The sequence below is a fragment of the Acyrthosiphon pisum genome, chromosome A2 (assembly GCF_005508785.2).
Source record: "Acyrthosiphon pisum isolate AL4f chromosome A2, pea_aphid_22Mar2018_4r6ur, whole genome shotgun sequence".
Classification (NCBI taxonomy): Eukaryota; Metazoa; Arthropoda; class Insecta; order Hemiptera; family Aphididae; genus Acyrthosiphon; species Acyrthosiphon pisum.
Window position 1 is genome coordinate 25,237,194 of NC_042495.1, and position 12,369 is coordinate 25,249,562.

The 12,369-nt window shown below is 28.4% G+C and overlaps 1 protein-coding gene across 2 annotated transcripts in view; it reads left to right on the plus strand.

The window, feature by feature from the left end:
* Positions 1-12,369, plus strand: part of LOC100574484 (protein CBFA2T3) — a 130,593-nt gene that overhangs the window by 21,371 nt on the left and 96,853 nt on the right. The window contains exon 1 of one of the 2 annotated variants that reach the window (XM_008182521.3): positions 3,468-4,059. The exons of the other annotated variant lie outside the window; for it this stretch is intronic. The gene's annotated coding sequence lies outside the window, so the exon portion shown is untranslated. Of the gene's footprint in view, positions 1-3,467; positions 4,060-12,369 lie in introns of those variants that run through there. 2 annotated transcript variants of the gene reach the window in all.

A 12,369-nucleotide genomic window follows, 5' to 3' on the forward strand; every position in this document is an offset into this window, starting at 1 on the left:
TTTAACATTTAGTATATAAAAATAAACATACCATAATATCATATTATACAACACTAAGAGTAACAAATAAATCACTACAAATTTAAATTTAAATCATTAATGATTCACAACAATATAATATAATTGTAAAACTGATAATTTACTAATAAGTATAATATTTATTATTCTGTGATAGAATAAAAATAGGTTCATTTTTGAATTACAGTATATCAACCAATTTTTAACTGGATAACCTTCAAACCTGAGTACATTTTTTATAAACTTATAAATCATAATTATTATTAAGAATATTATTATATTTTTACTTTTGTTATAAAATCATGTTGAATTAAAGAAAAAAGGAAGAATTTCATTATTTAAAAGATAATTAATATATGTTGGTTTTTGAGTTGAACGATTATAAAATACATAATATAAAATTATGAAAATAAAAAATATAATAAAAACGACAAATATAGCAAAAAAAATATGTATTTAATTATTTACTGCAAATTTTACAATATCATGTAATTTTATGTTTTATTGTGATTTAGCTATGCATTATACGGAGCTGTGGCATATGTTCCTGGACATTATATTGCTTATGTTAGACGCATTGGTGGATTTTGGGAAGTACATAACGATATAAGAAAAAAATATTCTAGGTGTCACAACCCAAACAATTTAAAAATCAACCCTCATTTATTAATGTATGCTTTGAAGTAATATGGCTACATATTTAAAAAACTTTTTTTTTTTTTGTAAAATCAAGGATGAAATTTATTTTGTTTATAGTTTTTGTAATTAACCTATGCTATTTTAATTAAAAATAATTTAAGAAGTACATTATTTATTGTATAATATAAAATAAATAATTTAAGAAGTACATTATTTATTGTATAATATAAAATTTCTAATTTCAATTTGAAATAATAAAATTTTTTTGGGATTATTATACAGATTACTAAAATCTTTTTATGTATTTTTTTTTTGCTATGATATGAGCTAATATTTGGCTGGATATTGGCTAATTTGGACATAAAGTTATAGCCCACCTCCTTCGTAATAATTATTCAGACTAGTGCCAATTTTTCAACAAATTGTATTAGATTCCCATTAGCTGACTTTCTCAGTTGATGCTGTGACAAAGTGCCACCCACATCGGAAATCAAATTTTCTTGAGTAAGAGCAGTGGTTTAAACAATTAATTACAATTTTTATTTGCAAGTTCTAAAAATCAATTTGCAATTATTTGCAATTAATTTGAAAAATATTGACCCAGGTTTGAAGTCGATAGGACGAGTTGGTGGGGCTGAGTGAATTTGGCAAAAAATTCGCCAAAATTACAATTTTTATTTGCAAATTTCGAAAACCAATTTGCAATTATTTGCAATTAATTTGCAAAATATTGACCCCGGTTTGAAGTCGATCGGACGAGTTGGTGGGGCTGACTAAATTTGGCAAAAAATTCGCCAAAATTACAATTTTTATTTTTAAGTTCTAAAAATAAATTTGCAATTATTTGCAATTAATTTGCAAAATATTGACACCGGTTTGAAGTCGATCGGACGAGTTGGTGGGGCTGACTAAATTTGGCAAAAAATTCGCCAAAATTACAATTTTTATTTGCAAATTCTAAAAATCAATTTGCAATTATTTGCAATTAATTTGCAAAATATTGACACCGGTTTGAAGTTGATCGGACGAGTTGGTGGGGCTGAGTGAATTTAGCCCCACCAAACGAAAATTTCGTTTTGTGGCGTTCGTATCAATTTGCAAATTTCGAAAACCAATTTGCAATTATTTGCAATTAATTTGCAAAATATTGACCCCGGTTTGAAGTCGATCGGACGAGTTGGTGGGGCTGACTAAATTTGGCAAAAAATTCGCCAAAATTACAATTTTTATTTTTAAGTTCTAAAAATAAATTTGCAATTATTTGCAATTAATTTGCAAAATATTGACACCGGTTTGAAGTCGATCGGACGAGTTGGTGGGGCTGACTAAATTTGGCAAAAAATTCGCCAAAATTACAATTTTTATTTGCAAATTCTAAAAATCAATTTGCAATTATTTGCAATTAATTTGCAAAATATTGACCCCGGTTTGAAGTCGATCGGACGAGTTGGTGGGGCTGAGTGAATTTAGCCCCACCAAACGAAAATTTCGTTTTGCGGCGTTCGTATCAATTTGCAAATTTCGAAAACTAATTTGCAATTATTTGCAATTAATTTGCAAAATATTGACACCGGTTTGGAGTCGATCGGACGAGTTGGCGGGGCTAACTTCACTATCGTACTTTAATAGCCCTCCCAAGCATTTATTAAATTTGTCTAAGCTTATTCAATTTTATAATAGTATGGTTTTAGGCTTCGGCCTCCCCAAATTTCAAAATTAGCGCCTATTGTATCTAATAACCAAACATAATATTTTTTAGGATATATTTCAATGTTATCCAAATATGATTTTTCTCGATAATTGTATGTAAATTTAAGTTAAAAAAATGCAAAACATGCATAAATATGCTAAAAATCGTTCAAATGTGCACTTTTCCAAAAGTAAAAGATAAAAAGACAAAATATGCAAAAATATGGGAATTCAATCTTTGTATTCAATTTCGCCATTTCATAAGACAAATTTATAACTTTTCTAAAATGATCTACAATCACTACAATAAAACATGTGAGCAATCCCGAACCCTATAAACAATATGTTTATTAGGGAAATATGTCAATGGGGGGGGGGTGTTTGAACACCCAAAACACCCCCCCTGGCTACGCCACTGCATTGGTTATATTGGTATACAGTGTTGGGAATAGATAACTAAAAAATTATCTAGATAAGATAATTTTAACGAAATATTATCTAGATAAAAATAAAGATAACATAAATGTAATTTATCTAGATAAAGATAAATACAACAATTATTTAATCTAGATAAATTTCTAGATAAATATCATTTTTTACACTTATTTTTATTGTTTTATAGTATTTTTGTAATATTAGATTTATATCAATATAATGACATAATATTTATAAAAACAACGGATTGAGCCTTTGAAATACAGTTCTACGAAGTTAATTTTAATTTATTTTGAAAATGTATGGGGAAATAAACTTATACCTAATTAATTTTAATATGTTCATTATGGCTAGTAGAGAACGATGTATTATGCTAGCCCGCATTCAGGTTCTCGTAAAACTGTCGTTGGCAATAATAACAAGAAATATATTCTTCTAATTTTATAAATAATTTATATTATATTAGAATTTTAGTAACATTGGTTTTATAATTTCGATGGGGCACTATAATATTTATCTAGATAAGCCCATTTTTTATCCAAGCTAAGCATTAGATAAATCGTAACATAGATACATCTAGATACTTTAAAAGATAATTTATTTCAAAAAATCTTATCTAGATAATTCCCAACACTGTTGGTATATATTAATATAGTTTTTGATAAAAATTGCGAATACCTATATTATGATTATGCAGTTGGTGCGTGGACCGTTGGCCCACCGGTTTCGGGTTGACAGCGCGCCCGCCGGCGGCGCGGTCGGCGCAGAATCTTCTCGAAGCCGACGCTTTCGGCGTTGGTTCATCTGTCTGTTTTTGCGCTTCGACGCGACGGTGCGATCACCCGTTGTCGCGTCGCCATATTTACCGCCGTGTGGTCGTACACTCCACACTGGTTTGTCGCAGACCCCGCTTTTGGGTCTCCCGCAGGCTGCAGTGACCATATTGCTTTGCGTCCGCCGTTGTATCGTCGCGGATTGCCGACCTCAAGCCTCGCGTTCACGTCGTCGTTGCTGTGAGGTGCCTCGCCGGTAAGCCATTTCGAGGTCCGCGTCAGTATTGGTTCGTGGTGCCGCGTGTTCGCCGATCGTTATACCTAATACCTAGTGCGTAACCGCGGTTCGACGTGCGCCCGTAAATCGCATACGTTGCGACCACAAGCGGTCGAGTGAATTGTGATTGGTCAAACCCTGCCGCACCTCGAGACCGCCGTCGCCGGAGGACATCGCAAGGGGACTGAGACGACGTGAGCGGAGCGACGGTAGTTGACGTCGCGACGTGTAAGTTGCTGCTTTTAATTTAGATGGCTAAAGCCGATTTCCTATCTCAGCATTTAAGAATCTAAGGGCTTTAACCTATAGACGTGTTTTTGCGCTTAACCAAACGTAACCTGGTTACTATATATTATAAACAAGTCGTTTGCGCGGTTTTGGTTATACTTTTGGTAATGACTTTTGGTTTTAGGTAACTGATAATTTGTAACCACCAAAATGAAATGGTTATATCGTTTGGTTATTGATAATCTACAAAATAATATGATAAAATTAAGAAATAAAATAGAATCTATATTTATCACAAATGCATCGTTTTCGCGAGTACTTGACCAATGACCCAAATCATGTACCTAACTCCATCCGATTAAAAGTATAAACAGTTTAAGCGCGAAAACACACCTAGTGTTGAGAATAGATAACGAAAATGTCATCTAGATAAGATACAGATGATTTTATAAAAAATTATCTAGATACAGATGAAGATAAATATATTTTACATTTGTCTAGATAAGATAAAGATAATCTAACCTTTCTAGATAATATTATAGATATTTTATTTTTTTTTTTAGTATTTTTAAATTGCAAATGTGTAGTTAGGCACACAATTTATTTTTTCGAAAAACTTCGTAAAATAATGTCTCAATCCTCAAAGTACGTATCAACTTAGAATTTGCTGGTAAAACATGGGAATATGGTAATATTATGAGTATAATATTATATGAATAACATGTACCTACTGATTTCCGATTGGATAGCGTGTTCTGTAAGAACAATTTTAGTAAAAAAAAAATGAATAATGTATGAATAATTCGTGAAAAATTAATATTATGATTTAGATACATTTATCTAGATGAGTAAATGTGTCATCTAAGATAACCAATAGATAAATGCCACAATAGTTATATGTTGATAAGATAATAGATGAGTCATTTTTTATCTAGATAAGTCTCAACACTGCAGGCTTTAACTAAGTATTGATTTATTATCTGGATTATTATTTTCGTTTTATTATATTAATTGTGCACTCGGCGCTTTAAACCTGGTTTTAATTTCGTCTGTTTACGAGCGCGGTTCACCGCGAGGGTACCCATCTCCTCAATAGTACATGGCAAATCGGTATCGCCAACCGCCTATTTTGTAGGAGCGATATTATTTATTACCAGGTTTATATGCAGCAGCTAATGTGCATATTGAGTTAACCCGGTAGTTGGGTGCACATAAACGCATTTTCAATTCGCATTGAACTAATGCGCATTTATTATTATTATTTATTATTATTCGTCAAATCGAATTAACTCTTACTCCGGGATTAAGAAATGCACGTAAACGCTTTAATGTGAATTAATTTTTTCGCGGGAATTTAATAAAAATTTATAACTGTTTTGGTCATGGAATAGGTACAAATTATAAAACATGGACTAAAAAACATTCGCATTAACTTAAAATTTTACCCGACCTCTAATCTTGATATTTTAGGTGCATATAAACATTGCCTGCACAGGGGACTTGTGAACCCTTGAGTTTAAAAAGTGCACCCCCAAAATATAAAAGATATAATCTATTATATTTTGATCATTTTGAAGCAAAAATTATCAATAAACACAAAAATGTAAATGTTGCACCATACTGTATATTGAGAAATATAATAAGTGGATACTTCACTATTATGTTCCGACATTTCTAGCTATGACTACTAATGGCCAACCATATTTCAGTGAAATTGTGTTGTTCAAAAAACTGTTATGGTGTATTTTTATGAAAATTAAATATTTCAATGTTTATTCAATAACTAATAATATTAAACAAATAATAAGATTTATAGAACTTATATTATTAAAAAAAAAAGAAAATATTGACAATCTAGATTTTCCAGCTTTAAGCTGTTCTACTTCTAGTCTAAATCAGCCAGAGTTAAAAAATCCTTAATAAAAACTGAAATAACCGAATAAAAATAATTATAATGGCATTATTGATTTGGGCAATTAAGAGAGGAGTGATAGACCACGTTATCCTAAAATCTGAATTAGCAGTATTTAAAAAAATATAATTTATTGTAGAAAAAATCTCGAGAAAAACACGTTAAAATAGTTGTGATAATTTTATTTCTCAATCTGTTTCACTCATATTAAAATCTAGTACATAAACATACATTTTAAATATATGGACTATAACAGGAATACCTGATGAAATAACTTTTGTTCTAATCAATATCTTTAATTAATTTTTATATAATATAATGTATAGTCTTTTGCACTACACGTATAAATGTATAATATAAAAAAAATATTTTAATTTTTAATACTGAAAATAAAAAATTCAAAATAGCCAATTTGTAAATTGATTATAAAAACAATTTTAATGGTAAAAACATTGATCTAAGTCAAGTAGTTTATTTTTAAGAATATTTTAAAATATCAATATTTTTTGGAGTAAATTAATTTAGAACGTACCTAATATTTTTTTTCAAAATATTTTTTTCACAATTTTTGTCATGCGCGTTTTACACCTTGTATATACAGTGTTAAGGGCTGGGGTCTGGGAATTCTTTACAATTTGTGCACCCCCAACAATTAACTGCGAATTAACTGCTGCATATAAACGTGGTATATATAGATCGGTATTATAGGTATAGGTAGGTACTTGAAAATATATTATTTTACGTATATTTTCACATAAGGTCGCCCGCAGACAAGTGCGCAGCTGCCGGAAAGTAAAAGACGTGACCATATCTTCTTTATATACATAATTATACTGCAGTACGTGTGTTGTGAACACCTCCTAAACGGTTGGACCGATTTGAATGAATTTTTTTGTATGCGTTCGGGTGACGCCCCGGATTGTTTAGAATCACAAATCAACCCCCTAGGCCAAACCAGGGGATGTACTCAAACGGAGATTTACGGTGGAAATTTTTGTTTATAGATGGTTGCCATACTGGTTTCAGAGTTATTATAATAATAATTATTGGTCACCATGAAATCATTGTATTCATTCAATGCATTTAATTTTTTGTACCCTGTGTTTTGATATTATAATATGTATCGCAATTATTATGTAAATAATAATGATAAAATCATATTATACGGTTATACCAATACCAAGATAAGATTCTGGTTTTAGACCATAGAATTAAAGACCAGATATTAATTGATTCCTATTTTTTTTCTTATAGGATGAAAATTTTAACCCTTTTCTACTGTATTATAATAGGTACCAGATATTTTGAAGAAAAGTACCTATTTACAGTAGCGTTCCATGTTTTTAAATTTATTATTTTAATTAAGTATTCAGAAAATAATTGTTTTTATTGTTGATTATTTTCATGGGTATTTATACATTTTAGTGCATAAATATACTATGCATATTTAATATTTTTTAGTGCATATTTAGTTGGTTTTTAATGCATGCTAATCCGCGCTCTAGCCTCTAGACTAATACTTGGTTACCTATATATATATATATATATATATATTTTTTGACTAGACTAAAAACATTATCTACTTCATAATTCCCTTAGCATTAAGTACCTACAGTAAATATTTTTAAATAAGAGGTACAACTATTATAAATGCCTGATTTCAAAATTAAAATATAAATATAATATTTTATTATCGTATATGTTTGGCCACGGGTTTTCCGTATGAAAGATTATTTTTGAGTACGCCTAAAGTTTAGTTAGATAATACTCTATAAATTATTTAAAGCTGTAAAACAACCCTTTATTTTTAGAACATAATATTGTGTACAGTTTCATTTTCACTAGTTCGGTATTTAACTTGTACCGTTATTATTATAATCCTTTGTAAAGATCAAAATATTATAGTTAACTATTGTTCAAACAACTGAAAAGTTTGTTAATTGTTTAACATTTTGGCGATGATAGCAATATGATATAATATTATATTACATATTATGTATTATATTACTAACTGAAGAATACAATTTACGAGCGTGAAGTGATTTTAAGACAATTCTATCCAATTCTATCATAAATGATAATTTTTATAGTAAAAAGTTTAGTAGAATGACTAAAAATTGAGATTTTCATGTTTTTTTTAAACAATTTCTTACATATTCATAGTTCATTTTCAGTAAATTATGCTTAATATAAAATATTAGGTCGAGCTTAGTAGCCTTCATAGTTCATCTGCAGAGTATCTATAATAGATATTTTCTTATATAATTTTAATTTATTCTATAATATATTATTTAATTTAATTTAACTAATGATTAGTTAGTTATAATTATTATTACTAACTAACTACAACATTATTTACAAATATTTACAAATGTATTGCTATGAGTTACCTATCTTAAAAATTAGACTTTAAAACTTCGTTATAAAGTATAGGTATTAACCTCATTGAATGTTTTGTTTTCTGGCGTAAAAACATATAAATGCAAGTCTGATTTTCATAACCATTCGTACCATGAGTGTTAACATTTTGACATTTTGTAGTTATTTGAAATTTCAATACCTACTTTCTAAAAAGGGTGAAATTGAAAACAAATTTAGGTAGATTATCAAATTATAAATTGTAACGAGATAAAAAAAAAAAATTATTGGATAAATGTTCACGTTTGGTGTTGTGTACGTTTGTACACAAGGCCTAACAGAAAAACCTGACAAAATAAAAACAATTTATTATAGTTATACGAATGACAAAAATCATTTAATAATTTAAGAAATATATTTATTTCAGGGAATAAATTTTAAATAAATTATTGATTGACTCCAAAAACTGTAGATATTTTAAAAATTATAAAATTAAACTACCTACTTGACTTAAATAAATGTTTTTTATCATCAAACATTTGTTAAAAATTAGATTTACAATTTGGATAGGTACCTAATTTGTATTTTCCAAAAAAAATTTTTTAAATATTTGTTATAACTCAAAAGTAATTTATGGCAAAAGTTTTTCATTTGTCAGGTCTTTATTTTGTTGCACCCTGTATACGCTAAACTCTGCATAATATACTTACATTAAAAATGTCGATACCTACAACATCACTTCTGCAATCGCCATATTAAATAAATTGATTCTGACTCATCACCCACACGCACATCTGTACGTATATTTACTAAAATAGGCAATCGCGCGTTAAACTATGTTGAGTAGTGACATTATTATTAAAATACACTTATTATTTATTTTATTTTTATTTATTTTTCAAGAAGATAATGGGCCCCACTGAACATGTTCGTGTGGGAGCCCATGAGTTCACAATTTGAAATATAAATTCATTAAATAGTTCATATAAATTAAATAATTACAATTTGTAATTTACATTTCTCACATAACGCTATACCTATTATAAATATAAGTACTTAAATATATATTTTCTTCTCTTTGTTTATATAATATAATATTACGTAAAAAATTGTGTAGTTAAATAATACAATATAATATGGTAATATGAAACTAAAATTAACAATAATTACTAAAGTCGTACAACTAATATGATAAATAATGCAGTAGTCCTATATACGTTTGTTATGAGTCTATCTATATTTTGTTCTTGTAATAGCCAAAGCGCAATTATTTTTTAAGATTCTTAAGAGTTGCTGTGTTTAATTTCTAATGGTAATATATTGTAAATTGTTGGGCCAATATGTAAGTATGTGGATGGTGTTGATTTTTGTGCATAGTCGGTACTTTAATATTAGATATTTGTCTAGTATGATGTCAGTGTTCGGTTTTAAAAGTAAGGTTATTTCTCAGGTTATTTTTAATAATTATGTAAAGTCCCGAGGCTTTATAAAATAATTTTTTATTGGTATTACATTCATGTCATTGTATAAATATTGACTTATATTAGTTATTACGAAAAACCTTCGTATATAATAATATAATATTGTAATAATCATAATAATTTTTGTATATACTGTCGTAATAAATAATAACGGAAATATTATACAATCAACTTATTATTTATTATATGTTTATATGACGCGTGTCGTAGCCAGTAGCCACTCAGTGAAGTCGACCTTTTCTCGAAAAGTTAGCCATTTTATGAAATAGATACTTAACGTTTATTTTTACACTTTGAAAAAAAACTCATCAAGTGGAAACTTTTTTGTGAAATGAACGCTTAAATTTGACGCTGTATAATTTGTTTTAACGATCTTTCCGCATCCAATACACGATAAAAATCGTGTAAAAAAATTATCGTAAAAACGATAAAAAGTTATCATATTCAAATATTATAGTATTTAATATAATTTATAATAATATGTTATTGCTTAACATAAATATTATGTATTACAGTGTCGGTCTGAGATCTAAAAGGCCTATGAGGAAATTTTTTCAAAGTTCCTCTATTACACAATGTATAGGTATATTCAACCATATAAATAATAGGTACCGTAACGAGTTAAAAAGTTACGGTTAAATTCAAAGTCAATACATTTTAATAATACTATTGGCCGTCTGTGAATTTCAACTAATCGTTTACAATACATATACTTTTTCTATATATTAAGAAAACATTTTGATACCTCGATTCATTGTTGCCCGTTAAAGAGACAAAGTTCTTTAAGTTCTTCAAATTTCTTCAATTGAACAGTTTTCAGAGCGCAATACATCTTCATTGAAAATGTATTAAATTACGTTAAAATAATAGAATTTATGTTATAAAACACTGTCGTATTTTCACTGCAGGTTATCGATCACATTTATTTTTATATTAGTTACAATTTTTGATCTTATCAGATCAAACCTGGATGACCCTCGCTTAAATCCTACTCTGAGTATTGCGGTACTTGGCAGTTATAAATACATTAACAACAAGGGCATAGCTGAGGGGAAATCCCCTTATCCCCCGTTCTTAGCTAACATATATAATATTAATGTTTAGCAAAATTTAAAATAGGGATAACAATTTAAAAATACAATTGATTTCCCCCCTCCCCTGGATGAAATTTCTAGCTACGCCCTTGATAATTAACTATGCATTACATTTTTTTAGTATTTAGGAACATACACAAGGGCATATTAAAACATTAAACATAATATAGCATAATATAGCTGAAACGGATTGGGTTACTTTCGGAAAAATTCTGTAGACAAGTAAAAATTATAACAAGATAAAAAAATAAAAAAAACATACTAATAATTATAGTACCATGTTTTTTATTTTTATTGAGTCCCACGAAAATGAACTGACAATTATAACAATTGAATCCGCCTTTTATAGGTGTTCACTATAATTACTTTTCCAATAAAATTACAAATAACAAATAATTGGTAATAACGAGGAACTGGTATAGTGAATATTTTTTCTAATTCATTTTAAATCAGTAGGTAGTCGTCAAAGTATCAATATTATTCGCAGCAAGCTCAATATGTGTAAGTTTAGATGATCTTTCATTAATATTGTCATATTGTCAGCATAGTTTATTTTAATTCAATGTTCAATATTTTTTTAAATAACTTTTTAATAATTTAATATAGTTTTGATAGTTCAATAAACCAAAACTCAACAAGTGTAGCCTGTAGGTATATTATATCATTATAAATATCGGGGCTTAATTCAGACAAATAATTATAAAAGTCGGTACTCAACTCAGATAATTTCAAAATCGTGTTTTTTGGGGGACTTGATTCGATTGCACCGATTAGTGTCAATAGTCCCTACGTAATGTTAATCCGGGCATTCTATGGAACCCCTTCCCTCCAATTTCAAAATCCTGGGCACACCACTGCGTGTCAGTATTTGTGCTTTTATGCAATCAAATGGGTAAGGTCGAGCTGCATTCGAGTTAAAAAAACGTGTTTCAACAAAAACGATTTTAAATTTAGCATAAAATATAATATTGAACCTATTCATTGCACTTTTTCAAATTAATTCAAACTTTTCAAACGTGTCTTCGGTCATATTTCAATATTTGTAATATTATTTATTTATATCATAATTCACTTTCTTATAAATGTTAGAAATACTAATTTATTTAAAATATTATAATATAGATGAATTCAGGGCTTGCAAACGTTATAATAACGTTATGATTATAACGTTATATTTGATAAAAACGATTGAGATTTGTAAACGTAATTATAACGAAAAACGATAAACATAAATAAATAAATAACACAAAACAAAACGTAACGTTTAACAAAATATATGATATATCATTAAACAAAACATAACGCAAAACGGTGTATATTGTATTCCATTAAACGAAATAATATTAATTTCCAATTATTTAATAATACTTATAGTATTATTTAATTATTTATTCGATCCAAGAATTAATTTTATCCCGTATCCGGGCCTATCCAGGAGATCCCGTATTAGATTTATTTTAAAATT